The sequence below is a fragment of the Dermacentor silvarum genome, chromosome 7 (assembly GCF_013339745.2).
Source record: "Dermacentor silvarum isolate Dsil-2018 chromosome 7, BIME_Dsil_1.4, whole genome shotgun sequence".
Taxonomy (NCBI): Eukaryota; Metazoa; Arthropoda; class Arachnida; order Ixodida; family Ixodidae; genus Dermacentor; species Dermacentor silvarum.
In genome coordinates this window covers 120,999,266-121,018,390 of record NC_051160.1, presented here as the reverse complement: position 1 = coordinate 121,018,390, position 19,125 = coordinate 120,999,266, and the positions used below count along the sequence as shown (strand labels likewise).

Below are 19,125 nucleotides of genomic sequence, written 5' to 3'. Positions count from 1 at the left end.
CGGCAAGCGAGACTTGCTTGGTTAAAGATACCACTAAGTTTGTCCAGTGTGTGTCCGAGGCAGTGTATTGTACTCCTTTCACATGTGGTCAAATGCACATAGTGCAGACTGGCTGATGCCTAAATATGTACTTAAGATATCAACCATATTTGACTCAAAAGACCAGTATGCTCATCCGTCTTGGCCGTGCATTGCAGCAATAGGACTGCTGGCCAGATTACGATCGTCACCTATTTTTCACCTACACTAGAAAATTGACACGTAAAATCAGTGAGGCATACCGCATAAATAAAAAGACTTGTGAGCCAGCCCCATTAGTAATGGTCTCCCTTCTATCAAAGTGTAAATTTTGTTCTGAAAAGTTGCATGAACTGACCAGCAAACTCAAAAGGACGCTACAAATTTCACCTAGTGGACATGGCTGGTTCTCAGAAAATGCACAAATACCGGGATGGGTATCCGTTCGCATACTGTAGTAATAGTTGGCGCAAGTTAGCTTGAACATTGCTGCCATACTTCAACTGTCACACGGCTACACCTTCACATTTCAAGAAATTTAAGCTCATCATATGTGTATTTGCCAGTGGCAGTTAATCTGAGAACAAGACAAATTATTGTAAATAGCAATGTTAAAGTAACAATGGTAAGCACGCTGCACACTTAGACCTTTGACATATTTGGCGCACTACCGTTCGAATTCTAACATGCACAAAAACTGCACATGCGTGTAGCATAAACAGAGAAAAAACACAGAAATAAAAGCGACACCATAAGGAACAGTTTCAAAACAATAAAACCAAAATAAGAAGTGTAATATACTGTGTGCAAAGCAAAAATAAAATTGAACTTGCAGCCAAGTGATTGAAGCGAAAAAAAAATGCTAAACATCAAGACATGTTAGGTTTAGTTTTATGTAGAACACGATAATGTGTGCATAATATTATGAACACAAATAAGCAGCAAGTTGAATAAAGTTGCATAAATATTTAGCCTATTTAGTAAGCTGAGTTGAGTAATATGTCAGTAAGCTTATACACAAATCATACCGAGATCGTACTTTCTGGTACACGTACACTCCATACATACCTGACATGACATCCAGATTACACGCCGTGCTGCTGTAGCCATGGCTGCGGGATCCCTGCATTTTCCTGCCATTATGTGGAGACTGCTTGAGGGTCACGGTCTCACCTCTGCAAAATGAGTTCTGTATTAAATTATAGCATTGATTGGCACAATAAAACTGTGAACACATGTAAGGTGCACATAAAAACCGTCACGAAAACATGTCTGCACTAGTGCAGGGTGGCAACGGAGCACATGGTCTAGTCACTGAAGAATGTCCTGATAATAGGGACCCCTTCATCAAAGTAAAAATTTAAACACGCACGCAGCAGCACATACAAGAAATGTTTGTTTACATACTAGAGTTTGCTTTCATGACTTAGTTTAAACAACTTTCCCCTGCCATGTTTAGTTACGTCAAAGTTATGGCAACACCCCTTGTTTTGAAAAGAACAGTGTACTAGTAGCAAGCTGTGACTGCTTACATTTTCGTTTTCTCCTCAAACTGCTCGTAAACCGAAAACCTGGTAAGCACAGATTATTTACAACGTGGAACAGTTTATAAGCGAAAAAACGTAATTGCAGTAAGAATCGGTGAAGAGACAGACGAGTCATGATTATGTAACTTCAGCAGAAAAGCGGAACCGCACTCACAGGTGAACACGATTATTTCCGAACGTAATCTTTCTCCCCCCCCCCCCCCCCCCCCCCGATGGGAAGAAAACGCTTATCAAGATATTCAATTTCGCATCAAAGCAATAAATTTGCGTAACTAAATTCTGACAAACAGCGCGCAGCATGCACAAGCACAGGTTTCACTGTTGTCGCAGAAGTTTTATTGCCTACGTTCGCAAGGCATGCTATGCACACACGAGGTGCACACACAACACACGTGTACTTAGCAAGCACGACTGCTTACCTTTTCAATGGTACGACGCTCTCCAAGTTGCTGGTGCTGCGTCGACATTACTCCCATCATAGATGTCGCTGTGTAGTGGACGAGCTGAGGCACGCTAACAATACGTATTATTTCTTTTCGACGTCCGCCGAACTTTCCACGACAACCAGACAAAGGCCACGGCATGAAAATCGTTGGTCCACATTTACCTGGCGCGCCACGCATACGGCGAGTTTGCAGCGAGACAGGAGGTATCTTCTGGCACTTTTGTGCACGCTAACTACGTCCTGTTTCATTACAGCAAACATAAAAACACACGATCAAGCAACACATCGTAAGCAGCACAGTTGCAGCTCGCACAGACGACCGCCATCTTGAGGACTGAGGAAAAACAACAGCGCCACCTGCATACTTGTGAGGTTGTTGTGGCCTCCGTGATGCCAACAATAATAACCAGTGAACTCATGTTTTGTGCCTTGTTACGCCCAGCTATCTATATATGTTGCGAGGTAAAACAAACCACCGAACAGTCCACATTTTACGCTATAGTTTATCGTAGAAAGAAATTCTATGACGTATTTTTAATTTTGGATTGCTTCCGCCGTCTGCAGCGAGCAAAAGCATGGCCTTAGAGATCTGGTTATGTTATCCTTTGAAAGCTGTCGCTGGGACGTGAGATGAATGATTTTGACTGCCTGCGCCGTCACGTCGTTTTAGATGACCTCCTGCTGTCGTTAACATCAGCTGTAGGCTGAGAAATTGGCGAAACGATCTCTGTAGTGTGCCTCGATCGTAGGTTTCGCATAAACCCCAAAATTGGTTTTAAATCAACATTTTTGGCAAATTATGTAACACTGCGATTGGCCTGTGAATTGCGCTCGATATGATAGACTAATAATCTGTATTATTACCCCCCCCCCCCCCCACGCCCCAAAAAAAAATAGCAGAGCCCTCCCACTATGTGAAGATCGAAGACCAGCGAGGCTGTTGGTTTTGCTTCATTATATTTAAATTTTTATTACTTTGGTGGTTATGTTTGGTTGGAAAGACACAACACATAACTTCGTTGCATCGCCGCGCGCAGTATTATGTATGTGCGAGTGAAAGCGAGTTTAGGCGACTAGATTCGCACCGCCTCGCACCATCGGCCTCAGCACGTTGGGCCGCTGCGCGTATCGGCTTCTCGTCGCTTTCGCATCCATTCGCGCTGTTGAGTGCGGCGGCGCTCCTCGAAGGCACGTTCTTCCTCTGCGGAGTGAGCGACACGGGTCTTACCCATACCGAGTCGAAGGGGCAACTGATGACGTCGCTAGGGAAATGGCTATGTCACGAGAGAATGAGACACCGCTACTGGTTGGTAAGATTATTACGTTTTATCACTGACGTTTCGACACGCATCGTCATAGACTAGCGTTTGGGCAACAGCGTTCATCGCGCCGGCGCATTGGTTTTGTCTCTCTGGGTCCCACGTCTGACAAGGGTAATTCAAGGGCGCTTTACAGGTCCCCGGCCGAGTCCACAGAGGTTTGCGCCATTGAGCTTGGACCCTTTCTGCACTATCGCCAGGATCGGCCCACATGACATGCGTATGTGCCATTGCGCTTGGACCCTTTTTGCACTACCTCCAGGATCGGCCCACTTGTCTTTTGCCAACATTTCGGAGGCATTTTTTTTCTAGATCCTAACCAAGGACAGCTTCGCTGTATAAAATAAAAAAAAATAAGAAAAAAATTAAAGTCGGTGTCATACACATTTTTATGTCATGTGCTTTGACATTAGCAAGGACAAAAAAATCTGTGTACTGCTCTCATCAGAAATCCTAATATGCATTGCCATTTGAGTCTCTGATGTACTTGTGATGCTAAACAACATTAGACGATGCATTTCTGATACCTGTCTGATGGCACATTAGAAACGCATAACGTCCTAATCAGAAACTCATGGTTCATTTTCATAAGGGTAGCGTCAGTGTGCACAGCGAACATGAACACATCACACTCGATGAAAGCGGACACTCGCTGTCCAAACACTGGCGTGAGGAAACATGGCATCAGCAGCGAGCGCAGTGACCTTCGTGTTGTCTATCACTTCCACGCAAACCGAGCACCGAGAACACAGAGCACGCACAAGGCTATGAACCGCCGACGCACCTAGGCTCTGCCCCCAACGCAGAATTGCCCTCAAGATACGGCTGCGCCACCGCGCGCAGCCACCACATAAGCAGTTGAAGCCGGAGTAGAATGCCGTTCGCCAGCCTCCTCTCTCCCGATGCCTCAAAACGTTGGGTGCCTCGCGTGCCGCGGAAGACGGCATGCTTCCTGCCCGCTTTCCTCGCTTTGACGCGGGCGAGATTGAGCCGCGATCGTCAGCTCCTTTGCACGCTTTCACACGCACATGGAGCGCCGGGCGCGCGGGGATGGTGTTATCGCCCTTGAACTTTATAGAGAGCCTCACGGCGACGATGACGGCAGAAATGCGCCAGGAGTGTCCATTTTTACTCCTTGTACCGCGTCATCACCGAATATCACTTCTTGAGCAGCAGCAGGACGCGCCTACTGCAGGCCACCTGACGTTTCTCGTACTTACGACTGCGTAAGGCGCCGCTTCTACTAGCCAGGCCTGTACCACTCTGTGCCGCTACGTAGCAGCCTGTGCGCTGTGTCAGTGCCACGAAAAACCTGCTATGCTGCCCGCAGGATTCCTTTACACCATCGATGTGTCCTCAGAATCATCCTTTCGCGCCGGGATCATCTCGGCCCTTTTCCGACGTCGAAATCTGGCAATGTGTGGGCCTTTTTAAAACGCTGCTGTCGCGTTACACTGATCGATATCGTGTGGTGCGACAGGTAGGAATGACAAGTATGCGACATATGAAATAATCCTCGCCGACGCCTCAGCGTCGTCGTCAGCTGCAAGTGGCATCGTTCACGTAGCGAGACTAAAGCCATACCACACACCTTTCACCGCGGATGTGTAGCTTAAGCACCGCGACGGTGCTTCTACTGCCGGGGGTGACGATACGGAACAGCCGCCACAGCGTGGCTGCAGTGAAGAGGAGGAGGACGACGTGTTCTCGACTGATGTACCATCGCCATCTTGGCCTCCGTTGGCTTCCGTGTAAATAGATTGTAAATAGCCTCGGGCATCAGTTACACGTAACAATATGTTTAGGGATCCTCCAAATGTTTCGCTACTGTAAGAGGCTGCTCGGATGTTCAATCTTGTCGGAAATACTTGGTCTTTAAAAATTTCTGGTTGACTGTACACTTGGCATACTAGTACTATGGGAGAAAAGGTAATTTTATTAGGATTAGCTAACCCCTAGCTAAGGCGAAAAACTGGTGAGTATGCCATGAAAAACTTTAAAAACAAGGAATTGAGGACACGTTAGCTGCACCATGCGTCGCAGAGAGTCAGCCGGGGCCCCTGTGCGACATCACAAAATTTCCTACGGTAGCAGAAACATTCGCCATAATCACGTGATGTTAAAACATTAACGAAATCAATCCCATCTTCAGAGGCACCAAAAACTGTGGACAGTCTTCTGCTACATATGTGAGAAGCATACGACAGTCTGCAGAGAAGGTAGCAAACGCAGAAACTCAATCGACCACTGCGCATTAAAATTGCAAACCTATCGAAAGAGATAGAAGATTATGCACAACAGCTTGCCAGGCAACAGTGGGGCCAAGTCTGTGACCAAATGAGTGGCAAACTTGGACTCAAGGATACTTGGCACCTCCTCAGACACCTGCTAGATCCCGCGACCAGCAAAATAGCGCACCGTAAGAACATCATTAGACTAGTGCATAACCATGCGCTCACAGATAAAGAACTCGTCGAGGAACTCAGACAGAGATACCTAGACACAACAAACAAAGTCTCTCTGCCGAGCTACTTGGGAGCCCCGAACCACAAACTGGACGAGGAGATCCAAGACTCTGAAGTGCGAGCAGCGCTGCAAAGACTTCGGACCTCCTCGGCTCCAGGCGCGGACGGGGTTACAAACAAATCACTAAGAAACTTAGATGATGCCTCGTTAGAAGCAATTAATAAATATTTCAACAAATGTTGGGAAAGAGGGGAACTCCCCCTCATCCTGGAGGCATGCGAAGATAGTCTTCATCCCGAAACCGGGAAAGAAGCTTGACTTGCAGAACCTCAGGCCCATATCTCGCACCTCCTGCTTAGGTAAAGTGCTCGAGCACGTAATTCTAAACAGGCTATAGAGCCACATGGATGACAATAATTACTTCCCGCACACCGTGATAGGCTTTAGAGGAAATCTATCAACAGAAGACATCATGCTAAGACTCTCAGAAGAGGTCTTACACCCTATTCACAGGAAAAGAACTAGAGCTGTCTTAGCCCTAGATCTAACAAAAGCCTTTGACAACATTAAGCATGAGGCAATCATGCTTGCATTGGAGAAACTCAATGTCGGACACAAAACATACAACTATATCAAAGCCTTCCTCTCCGACAGGACTGCCGAACTCCAGCTAGGCTCCGTCGGATCTTCCATATTGCAACTTGGCAGCAAAGGAACTCCACAGGGATCAGTACTATCCCCTTTCCTATTTAACATCTCTTATACCGCTAGCAACTGACTTGGCACAATCCCTGGTTTGAGACACTCACTATATGCTGATGATATCACCCTCTGGGCTAATACTGGAAGTGATAGTGAGATAGAGGAAACACGACAAGCAGGGGCAGATTGAGTGTCATATCATGCGAATCAAATAGGCCTGTCATGCTCCCCCCAAAAGTCAGAACTTCTGATTATACGGGCTCAACCACGAGCAAAGACACCTCACCCGGAAATAAAGGTGATGGTAGATGACACGTACGTACAAGAGGTGCAGACTCTTAGAATTCTGGGGATGCACGTACAAAACAACGGAAAGAACGCATTCACCCTGAGCAAAATCATAGGATGCGTTAGCCAAACTAACAGGCTAATTAGGCTAGTAGCAAACAAGCATAAAGGCATGAAAGAAGCGGATCTCAGGCAACTTGTCAAAGCCTTCGTCCTGAGCCGCATAGTATAATCCCTTCCTTACCTGCACCTCCACCTGGCTGAAAAGAAGAAAATTGATTGCCTAATTAGACAATCATACAAATCATCCCTTCACCTACCTAGATACACGGCTAATGAGAAGCTCCTTGAATTGGGAATTCACAACACCCTAGAGGAGCTGGTCGAGGCACACAGACTAGCCCAACTTGAGAGGCTATCCAAAACTCAAGTAGGAAGACACATACTGGAGGACCTGGGGATCCGATACGGATCCACACACAGCTCAATATGTAAACTTTCCCTAATATACCACAGAAATTTAAGGATAGACCCAATACCAAAAAAACATGCATCCTGAACATCACAAGGACAGAAGGAGAGCAAGAGCTAAAGCTCTAAATAAACACTACTCGTGTCTGCAGGATATAGTCCACGTCGACGTTGCGGAATACCCAAGTCGACATGCCTTCTCTATAGGCATAGTCAACAATCAAGGTCAGGCCCACTCCGCAGCAACAATTTGTTGCATGCATGCAGACGAAGCAGAAGAGGCAGCTATAGCTCTGGCTATAAATGGCACCACCGCGGAAATCATTTTTAGCGATTCCAAAACCGCAGTTAGAAACTTTGCCATTGGCAAAATCCACAAACCGGTGATGCAAATTCTAAACAAATATCCACCGCCTGATCGCCAGATTCAAATCATCTGGGTCCCGGAACATTCCTCGCACCCAGGAAATGAGGCTGCCCACAACTATGCCCGAGGTTTCGTCAGCCGGGCGGTGGAAGGCCTCGACCTGGGTTCAGCGAGGGATCGCATGGTGACATTCCATGAAATTACTATGCCCTACCGCGAAGCTAGACAAAAATACCCCCCTCCGCGTAAATCACTGAATAAACTGCAACAGGTGACCTGGAGACAGTTGCAGACTGGCTCATTTGCCAACCCTTACAAGTATTCACTAATATATCCGGGCTGCTTCTCACCTAAATGCAAAAACTGCGACGCCTATAAAGCGGACCTGACACATATATTGAGCGACTGCCCCGGGCTCAAACCTAGGGCGGAACTCGAACTTAATAACACTTCTAGGCACTTCACCGGAAAAACCACTGGGGTTGCCTTTTCATACAAGTACAATTTTCTATTTTTTTTATGACTGAATAAACGTATTTCTCTCTCTCTCTCTCAGACTGGGAGGTAGCGGTGTCCAGCTCGGATCCCGCGGTCCAGCTCCGGACCGTCAACTGGGCTTTGGAGGTCGCCGAAAGTCAAGGGCTTACGGCCACCTCACGCCGCCTAGCAGAAGAAACCCAGTAATTTAAATAACTCTGCATCTGACGAAAATAACGTTTTCCCTCCTCCTCTTCCACAATCACAAATTTTATGTCTTTCTCGCCTTATACTTCAAGAAGTGCCGTTATTATTGCCATTCGAAGAGAAAGAATATATTCGGTGATATTTATAATAAATTCTAGAATCATAGTTGAACTAAATGTTTAAAGACAATCAGATTCGTTTTCAAAGCATTCGTATTCGAGCAATCGGACACCGCTACTCTTTGCATAAAACCGCAACAGCAAATATTTACAAAAGTGACATCAGGTCTGCCTCGCATTGCATTGATCGAACAAGCGCACGTAAGCTCTACGACTTGCTACCCGTGCACATGCTGCGCAGAAAAGAAAAAAAAAGAACTCTTGGCACGCTTCGTCTTCAAACTTTTACTTGAGAGCTCGCGTGGTTCAATCAGTGCTTTTCAACGAACTTGCGATAACAGGACAGTAATACCACACGCACACCGGTAAAGCCTCTATGTTTATGGTAAAAAAAACGACGTACAGCGCGAAAGCACACACGCTGCTAGCGACGACAAACATTGATTGTGTTTGTAATGAGTTTTTTCACGTGACCACATACTAAGTACCAATGACTTGCTGTTAGGGAAGCCTTTTTTGTGACCGCCTTTCAGTTTTTCCGCGCAAGGCCCCTCCTGTATATGTACACATGATGTGGCAACGGCAATAAAATATTGTTGGAAGTCAGCTCGGTGTTTGTCGTCTCTATCAGTCCTTGTCCTTTCGCGCTGTACGTCGTTTCTTTACCACGAATTACCAACTAGCCCAAGCAACCACCCTCTCTCTATGTTTGCTGTGCATCGCGATAGTGCCCCTGTATAGGCTCTCAAAGGCAACAAAGTTTAAGCAAACACACCCAATATATTAATCGAAAGCCAAAACTTAGCAAAGATGCAGAAGCGTGTAAAGGTTGTTCCAATTATTTTTTTATGTGCTGGTCGTGACCGACAACATGCGTATATTTATTCAGAAGCACTGTACGGGTTTGTATTTGTGAGTTCCAAGTAGCTCCAAAAATAAGAACTGAGGTTGTATTTGCAAAGCTGTATTGTAAGGATAACGTCAGGGCATTGTTTTATCCAGCATGCAAAGTTTTCTCTCCGTAGCCAGCAGGCAATGAATATTTGTTTGAAATAGCTTTTAAAGTAAACTTCGCGCACGCCATTTGGCAACAGTTCATCGTGGGGATCTCATGACTTCTTTGGCGACACTGATTAGTTATGCTAGAAAATGCGTGCGCGTGCGCATTTGGCTGCAGCAACCGGCCCATTAAGGATCGTTACCAAGAAAACTATTTTGTCCCACGGGTACAATATTGCTAGTATGTACAAACGTTGCACAAATAAGTACAAATGTTGCAAGTGTGGAAATCAAACATCAGTGAATGAAGGAACCATGCATTCGAATCCACGCGGAGAATCAACTGTAAGGACGATAGCTGACAGCAAATTTCACTCAGTGATTGTGCTTGGAAAATGCGAGAACGTAAGCTTCTTGGTGCACGCAGAATAAGGTACAAAATTTTTATCATGACGATGTATGAACGAGCGTGATAAAAATGGCTTGATGTATTTGTGGGTATCACTAGCGACCACTGGCAAAAAGTCAGTTATTGCTAACTATCCTTCACAGCAGATGCGCTGTTCCAACTCTGTGGTGCACATGCATAGATTGAAAAGTATAATAAATTGCTAGATGGACGCAGTTTATCTACACCAAATTTTCTTACTTCTCATACTCAGACTAAACTACAGCTTCGGTGGCAGCAAAAACCGCAGCATCTCATATACTTTTATTTTGTAGAAAAACTAAAAGACTTCACTTCCTGAAGTTGGGTGTGCTACACCATGTCAAACTGGAACACATGTATCAATATGGCGCGGTTCATACCAATTCAGAGTGCAAGACGCGAGAACACTTCTACTATCTTCTGCTACCACGCCCGATGGATGAAACATATGCTGGCTTGTCACCGGTACCGGACTGCGATGTCAATGGCACTGAAGAAAACAACAACACGGTGTCGTGTCCTTAAAGTTGGCCCAGCGCCATGGAACATAACACTTCATTTCCGACCACGTAATGGCGCTCGGCGACTGGCGGGAGTTACTGTATATGCTTCCTACGGGAGCAGAGTTGCGCATAGGTCCGCCATCTTGCCCACCGACGCATCCGTGTTAAGCAGAAAAGACACTCCTCTTGGATGCAGGATACGGCGCGGCTCAGCTGCCGAGTGTGCTCGTGCCCTAATACTGGGACGGCGGTGGCGCGGCGGGCGGCAGTGCAGGCCACAGTAACTCTATGCTGCAGGCGCAGCTGTGAAGTTGGCTTTCCCTCAAAAGGGTAGTTATTGCGCATGTGACCAGAGTTGGCGAATAGAGGCGCGAGCGGCACGTTCAATCAGAGGCGCAACTGCACTCCCCAAGGGGAGCATATACGACAGTAGCTCGTACAGTAGCTCGAGGCGGCGCGACCGGCGCTCGGACAAAGTTGAGGTTAATCTGGTTTGTTTGGAAGCGTACACCTGGACACCGCATCGTGCGACATTGGGGCCCCATCAAGCATACCTTCGGCGAATTATTGTAATTGCGCCCGATGGGCTCTTTCACATTTTCGCATCTTTTTCTTTTTTTGCTGCATTGATCTTGTTTTCGCGCGTCTGCAGGTATTTGACGCCCGCGAATCTTTTGAAAGGTGAAATGAACGAGTGCAAATCTGTGTGTAAGTCGCAGTCGCAAGTAACAGAATGCGGATGGCGAATAAAAACGTTACCAGAGCATGGTTACGTTGACCAATTGGCGAGAAATACAGTGCAAGGCTTTAAAATACTGATAATCTCTTTTTCTCAGCAAGAGGAACGTCCGACTACATGCTCCATTGCTGGATACCTCAAGAGAGATGTGCCGTTATGCTTCTGACATTAGCAGGTAAGATCATTTCAGCGGTAAATCTTTAAATCAACCCAAGATATGGAGACAATTTTTTATAAAGATGTAATTATAATCAATTATCACGGCCGTTTATTTGCTGATATTTGTCAACCAAGCATGGTTGGTTGTCAACCCTTAGGCATGGACAACCGCTGCAGTGAAGTTCACCTTTAAGAGGAAGCTTTACCTCAGGGGCTCCTATCTAAATACATAAGAAAGGATGCATTGTTTTTCTCGGCAAGCACTGCACTTAATTTGGTGAGCGGGGTTACAATAAAAAGGAAAAGTCAACATCAAGTGGATTTTTCAGGATATTCTTAGTTTATCGAGTAGGTTTTTTTATCAATGTTGTTGAAAACTGCAAAGTTTCGAAAATAATATTACCTATTTTAAGACTGTAAGTGAGCAACGAAAAATGATATTTCGAGTCTGCGGTCTACATCCAATAAGGCACCCAAGTAAAAAAAATAAACGAAAAGAAAAACAAATAAAAAACCTGTTGTATCACGTGATGCTTTGAATTGCAACACTACTTGGTGACTAAAACTATTTAAAAAACCTTGTCACCATTCATTTGTAATAATTCTACATAAAATACAATTTCATGCATCAAACTGGTCCACTTTATATGCTCAAAGAGACGCAGCTTACATAACTGTGATATCTGTTTGTGGGTTGAGTGAAACACTTTGTAAAATTCTTGCGTTATTTTTTGTTACCTAAGAAGTGTTGAAAAAAAAAATATATATATATATATATTTTAAATCGAGGCGCTAAATAAAAATTCCAATGACCTCCTGCTCCTGCAATTATTAGGAGTTTGCGTTCTCTCTCACATGCTACAAATTTCGTTCAAATCGTTCCAGCGGGTTCCCGTAAAAACGTTTGTACGTTTTATGCGTACTTAAATACTGAAGTCAGGGTTGTCCCCGAGCTAAAGCTCGCTCTTTGCATTTTAAGGAGGCGCAATATAGATACCCAGAAGAAAGCTGTATTTTCTATATAAATGTGCAAATGACATCCGCAGCTGGATATTTTGCTCCGGCCAGTCTCCTCTGACCTTGCTTTGAAAAGACAGTTAGTCGCGCGCCAAACTTCTTCCTCGTCCAATGTCCCTGCTATAAAGCAATAAATGATGATTGCTGCCTGTCATTTAGTGCTGGCCGAAGACATCGCCTTCGTTGATTAGTCATCGTGAGGGATGAAAGACGCACAGCAATGAGGAATGTATGCGTTCACGTGACCGTGGCTGTCTGGCGGGGAGCGCGATGTATCGAGAGTAAAGCGGTGCACCTTTTACTTTGAAATTTGAGCGCTATTCAGGGTGGGCAGCACCATTATCTATTGCAGACAGATTTACCTGCGCGTCATGTATGCAGTATGCTTGTTTGATAAAAATGCTCAAACCTGTGGAGGGGCTCCTTAAGCTGGGTGAAATATACTTTTCACGGAAAGCATAGGATAACATAAATAGAACGGTGTTTCAAAGTACAAAATGATAAGCGCCCATCCTGTTGAAATATGTATTGATTAAAGAACATATAGCTGGCACCAAATTTTCAAAGGAGCAGGATGTATAGCTGCACACGTATTGAAAACAAACATTCTGTAAGCAAAACACCCGATTTATACGAAATCTGCAAGAACGAACAAGAATCATTTTCCCCTAGAATAGACACTGAAGAGAATGAATGAGACCACTAATTTGCTAAGCGTAAGTGTTAACAATGGGACATTTTCCTTCTTCCTTCGTAATAAAACTAAGCAAGTAGAAAGCTCACGCGCAAACGATACTTTCTAAACACTGAGTCACAGCATAGACCGATAGCACCACGTTGCCTAGAAGCCACTCACGTGACGCCAAAACCGACAATCGGACGACTCAACGGCCGCGCGTATCACTGAAGGCTCATTCACAGTAGGCCGACACGACACCGATTTTGGTCGGCCGACTGTTGGCGACAGCGTTTATCTTCCTGTAAACTGCTGTCGCCAATACTCGGCAGACCCAAGTCGGTGTCGCGTCGGCCAAGTGTGACTCAACGTTAAAAAATTGGGATAGTCGTCTTAGTGTCGTAGGCTTTCGAGCCCTCGGTGGCAGCAAAACGAGCCTGCCGACCTTCGTTTGTCCATCGTCCACTGAGCGGAAACATTGCACCAACCAGGCGATCGCCGCAGCAACTGCACCTTTATGTATATAAATATTCGTTCTCAATGCGAGTTGAAATGCGCTTCCGAAGTTTAAATGCAAAAACATCAGCCCTTGCCAGATGTAGACGTAGAGCTTGAGCCAGTTGTCGATTCCTTCAAGTGCAAATTTAAGCCTAACTAATGTCCAAGTGAAGTCCAATGTTAAGCCTAATTGCGCCAATAAAATCAGACACGCAATTCTTTGCGGATGTGGAATAAGAAAGTAAGCAATTAGGTGAGCTGAAACTGCTTTTATACTTCGGTTCTGGCGATAGCAATATGAAAAGAACCAATCTTTTCAGATTGGTTCAGAAAGAAACAATTCGTACGATGCGTACACAAGAAGCGGTGGTATACTGCAGTGCCAACATCGGAACGCAACTGTTCGTAATCGCATGCAGCGGTTTGCATTCGCCGGCGTTTGCACGAAAGAAATGCGACTATGCAGAGTGCCAGACCTATATGTGTTGTTATGGTGAGAAATTATATAATTGCCGACATTGTTCTGCTTACTTCGTATGCCAACCTGACTACTTAAGACGGCTTCTTCGATACCGCAGCGTAAACAACCACGCCTGAGGTGAGTACAGGAGGCATACATTTTTGCAAGAGCGCAATGCGCTCTCTAAATGAGCGCTTATGCGCAGTGTTTCCTCTAACAGTGCTTTATCGTAGATGCAAACTGTATGCAGCACAAAAGAGCAGAAAGGCGACAAGCAGCCATGTAAATCAGCAGTAACACCCCCTTGGCTACGCAGTCACCGTTTTCCAAACAACGTCGCCGCTAATATAGGCTTGTCTCAGTGGGATGGGACACTGCTCGTATGTCTAACTTTGTATACTATGCAAATCTCATCAATATTTTTTGTCAGCACTGCACAGTTTCCACACACATGGAAGTAAACCACTAGTCGTGGCCTTACGTTCCGATGCAAACAAATTCGCAGTTGTGGTAAATCGGTGGTCAAACTTGGAAAATCTCGCTCTATGATTTTGAGCAGCAAATGTGTGCAAAATCTTTTTGAGTGAGCAACAAATGTATAATACAGCGAAAGAATCCCACAGCGCGCTCGCGAGCGTGGTGCCAGGCGCATCGTTAAGTTGCAGTGTGATAAAATCGTCTGACTGCCGACAACTCCGCTCCCACCGATTCACCGCCGATAGGGCCGTCGCCGGTCCGTTTTCGGACAGTTGGTATAGAAGCAATGTAGCAGGAGTGCCGACTCTACAGAGACCGCAGTGACGAACAGTTCGTGGACCGAAATCGGTGTCGTCATGGTCCAGTGTGACCGAGCCTAGGTAGACAGTATTCGAAGAAGAAAACACGCAGCGGTGGCCCGGTGGCTGCAGCCATGCACTGCTGAGCTCGAGATCGCATATTTGATCCCTGCCACGGCGTCCGCATTTTTAGGGGGACGAACTGCAAAAATGCCTGTCTACTTAATCTAAGGTTAAGGTATAGATGGTCCGGCGGTCAAAATTCTTTCGGAGGCCCCCACTACGGCGCGTCTCATGATCACATCGGTGTTCTGAAAAGCAAAACCCCAAAAATAATTTAAAATTCGGTAAAAAACAAAAAATTGCAGATTACCAACAACAACTAGGTAAATTTGATAAAGAAAAAAAACTGCTTCATCACGACGTCATTGCTACTGAGGCTGGACCCGACTGACGGAGAACTAAACTATAGTTTGGCCAATAAAAGTGCTGTAATTTGACAGTAGTCAGTGGCATACTCTTGGCAGGTAAAATTTACTGTGTTCAGAAAACTTCTATGGCTTACATATTCACGTTCCGTTGCGCTAAATAGCCCAAATATTGCAATAAAACGCAAGTTTCGAATAATTGATAGAGCGCCCAAATTTCTTCCTTCTGTGCCCGATCAAATCACCTTAAGTAGTAGTATTTAATGCATGAGTTTTAAAGACCACGGGCAAACTGAATATATAGAGCCGCCGTCAGAAGTTGGTACATGTGGTCGATTTGATAACGTGGTGCTACATTTCTCGCTGTAATATTATGTATTTAAACAATCATTTCTACGGCTCACAACAAAAATACTTGCAGTGAGTGTTAGACAGCAGGGCATACTATGTTTCCCCGACAGCCGGGCTACCAGGACAGTTGGAAAAGTAGTTCCACGTCATACAATTCTTTCCCGTATTTAAGAAATGTGTTTCCCGTTTGCTCGCACTGCTATAGGTGCGGCTCGTCGATGAAGGTAGTCCGTGCCATGAACGTTACGCCGAGAGCAGGGCCTCCATTGCGAGCATAGCGCTAAAGGCCGTTATGTGCATGGATTTACGGAGAACTATGTTTGGTTTTCTTTCAGGCAAAGTTCAATGTGAGATGCACACGTGGGAGGATCACGTTCGAAGTACTGTGCCCCAGTGTCAAAAGGCATATGAAAGCCGTTGTGGCAAAAGGCAATACAAGATATACAGCTCTAGTTGTCATCCGTGATTAGAAAAATTACCACTCCTCTTTGGGAACGTTCCTATTTTGGAACGTTCTACGGCGTAAGGTAATGTGCAATAAAATGAATTACACAACCCTGTCTCATATCACCCTGCTGATATACCTTTGCTGTATACACCCATGCTTCATAATGACACATTAATTAGGCCAATCTACCACCATTCTAAATTACACGAATCAACGTTAGAATAAGCTTCTTACACCAAAGCAGCACTCTAAATTGGTTTGCCTTGAGTTGTCCGTCCGTCCTACCATCAGTTGCGCCAAGGCTCATTCACACTAGGCGGACATGACACCAATTTTGGTCTGCCGACTGTTGGTGACAGCGTTTTCCTTCCTGTAAACTGCTGTCGCAATCAGTCACCAGACCTAAATCGGTGTCGTGTTGGCCTAGTATGAATGAGCCTTTACGCTGACGACGACCATTGTGCTTAACGACAGCACCTGACGGCGGTTTTTTCGTTAGACCCCCAGTAAACCCCTGCAATTCGCCAGCGCCATAGGATAAAAAAATGTAAAACACTGTCCTGAACAGCCACTACTATGCCTTGAACTCATGTTAGTGCGGTAGTGTGCATTTGGGAGTTAACCGCGCCCATCACTGTGTTATTGTTAAACTTTTTTCTTCGTTATAGGGAAGCCAAGCCTATCCAGTTACACCTAACACATGACAGAGCAGGCCAATTACTCTGGCATTTTGTGTTCCGCACAGACTTTAGGTGGCGTTAGTGTGTGTATTTGGAGGCTGATGCAAACACAATTGCTTTAGTCGAGGATGCCAATTCGGCATGACAGAAATTTATCTTGACAAGACGGCGGTATGTTGCCTAGAGTTCTTGGTTTTAATGCCCCTAAAATAGCGCCGACGGCACAAGGAACCGTACATGAGAATAATAATAATGGCACCTAGGTCACGCTTTCACACGCTATAAAATGTGCACAAAAGTGAGGCGGTCGGTGTAAAATAACCAATGAAGCGTCGACGACGTCACTACCAACCACGACGTCGCTACGATGACGCCACATAATAGCTCAGTTAATTCACAGCCGTGAAGTGCCCGAGATAGCAGCACTGTAAAGGAAAAAAAAGTCGCAGTTTCTCCCGATAGGCGAAGCATCGATTGCCATAGCAAATTAGTAGACAGTTGTACGAAGTAAGGATATTAGCTTTATAGGCCATATAAACTCGCAAACATTCTCTCGATGACCACGGAAACTCGCGGTCAAAAATGCTGGAGTGAGGAAGCGCGACAGCAGCAGCGAGCGAATTGACCTTCGTGCTGGCTCTCGCTTCAACGCGAACAAAAACGTCGAAAGCAGAGCGCATGCAAAACTACCGGCACTGGGATACTTTTTCCACGGCGTAGATCCCTTTGAAGATGAAGCCCGAGAGGGCTCGAACTTTGTGGGTGGCGATGTGGGCTTGTTGGTCTGTCATCATGAAATGGTATTTGGAAGCGCAAAAAAAAAAAACATGGACACGAGAAGAAACGAAGACGAAGACAAACGCTGGTCTTTGTCTTCGTTTCTACGCTGGTCTTCGTTTTCGTTTCTTCTCGTGTCCGTGTTTTTCTTGCGTTTCCAAATACCTAGAGAACTTTGTGGACGTCGCATATCGCTGTCAAGATACGGCGCCCGTGCAGCCGTGCCGTAAGCAGCAGCCGCCGCCGGAGTAGAACACATACCCCTCCCTCGCCTACCCCCCGTGCCTCGCGCGCGACAGAAGAAGGGCGCTTCCGCCCCGCCCTCGTGCGCGCCAGATTGAGCCGCGATTCTTCGCTGACCCTCGAAAGCTTTCACTCGCACATACAGGATACGGTGCGCGGCAACGATGTTATCGTGTCTGCACTTTACACGGAACATCACGGCGACGACATCAATAATGCGCTTGGAGTGTCCAGATTATTGCTATCGCAATAATAATTCACACAAACACCGAATTTTTAAATATGGCCTACGCAATGATCAAATGCCATCCTGCAGACACATAGGGCAGGTCGGCGCTCGGGCGTTGTTCTACTTTGTGATGGAGACAGAAGATATGACAGTTTACACAGCTTGTAGAAACTCATTACACTGACTACAACACAAGCACAACATAACATGAGCGCTACGCAAGCACACCCAGTTCCTGGTAACGGCGGAGCGCCATTCCTTGAGGAAAAAGGACGCAAACAAACATAACCTGGTGGTCTTCACAGTGGCAGAAGGCTGCTCTCGCACCAAATTACTTTAGTGCCGGAGCGATCGCTGCAGTCTGCTGCATTTTAATGGTCTGTTGAAACTGAACGACGACTTTATAGAGATCCTAATTATTCGCAAGCATGAGAAATACCCGAGGTTTTGATATTGACGCGTCAGGGGCTCCTTTCGCTGAGTTGCCTTACTGCATGCCTAAGCGTTAAATTCGCTGTTGTGGAAATGCAGCTACAAGATAGATCTTCATGGCGCGAAATTCTTGGGTCTTCACAGCGCAGTAGTGGTTAGGTGGCAGCGAAATATATTAGGCTATCAACTGGAGCCAGGCTGTTTATGCTCACAATGAAGTCAGATATAGAAAGAAATTCGCAGTTTCGCCCCAAAGGCCAAGCATCGATTGCGATGGCAAATTAGTAGAGAGCTATACGAAGCAAGGATAGTAGTTTAATGGGCTGTATAAAGTTGTAAACTTTCGCTTACTAACTAAAAAGACAAGAGCGGTGGCACGCGCGCACAGGTAAACATGAACACATCTCGCTTGATGACCGCGGAAACTCGCTGTGAAAACGCCACACTGAGAAAGCGCGCCAGGTGCAGCGGGCAAATTGACATTCGCGCTGTCTCTCGCCTCGCTTCAACGCGAACTAAACGTCGAATGCACCGCGCATACGAAGGTAACGCCACTCGGCGCATACACTTCGTCCCCATGGCAGAAGATCGCTTTGCAGATGAGCCCCGTGCGGGCGCGCACTTCGCTCACATCAGAGATCGCTATCAATATACGGAGCCTGCGCGACCACTCTTTGAGCAGCAGGCGACGGAGCATGGAGTTAAAGAAAATACTAGGAGGGAGCGTCACGTGATTTCGCTAGCCTTGGCAAGCCAAGCTCCTCTGAAGCCGCCCCTTCCTTTCTCAGGGGCCCCGTGCGCGATGCCTTTTGGGTAGGAATAAGCCCACAAGGTTGCCGGAGCATTCGTGATTG

At 46.0% G+C, this 19,125-nt stretch overlaps 1 long non-coding RNA gene across 1 annotated transcript in view; it reads left to right on the top strand.

The window, feature by feature from the left end:
• Nucleotides 1–16,023, top strand: part of LOC119459713 (uncharacterized) — a 36,311-nt gene extending 20,288 nt beyond the window's left edge. Inside the window, exons 4-5 of the long non-coding RNA XR_005193768.2 lie at nucleotides 11,195–11,272; nucleotides 15,798–16,023. This is a non-coding gene — a long non-coding RNA (uncharacterized LOC119459713). The remainder of the gene's footprint in view (nucleotides 1–11,194; nucleotides 11,273–15,797) is intronic.
• Nucleotides 16,024–19,125: the final 3,102 nt, after the last annotated feature.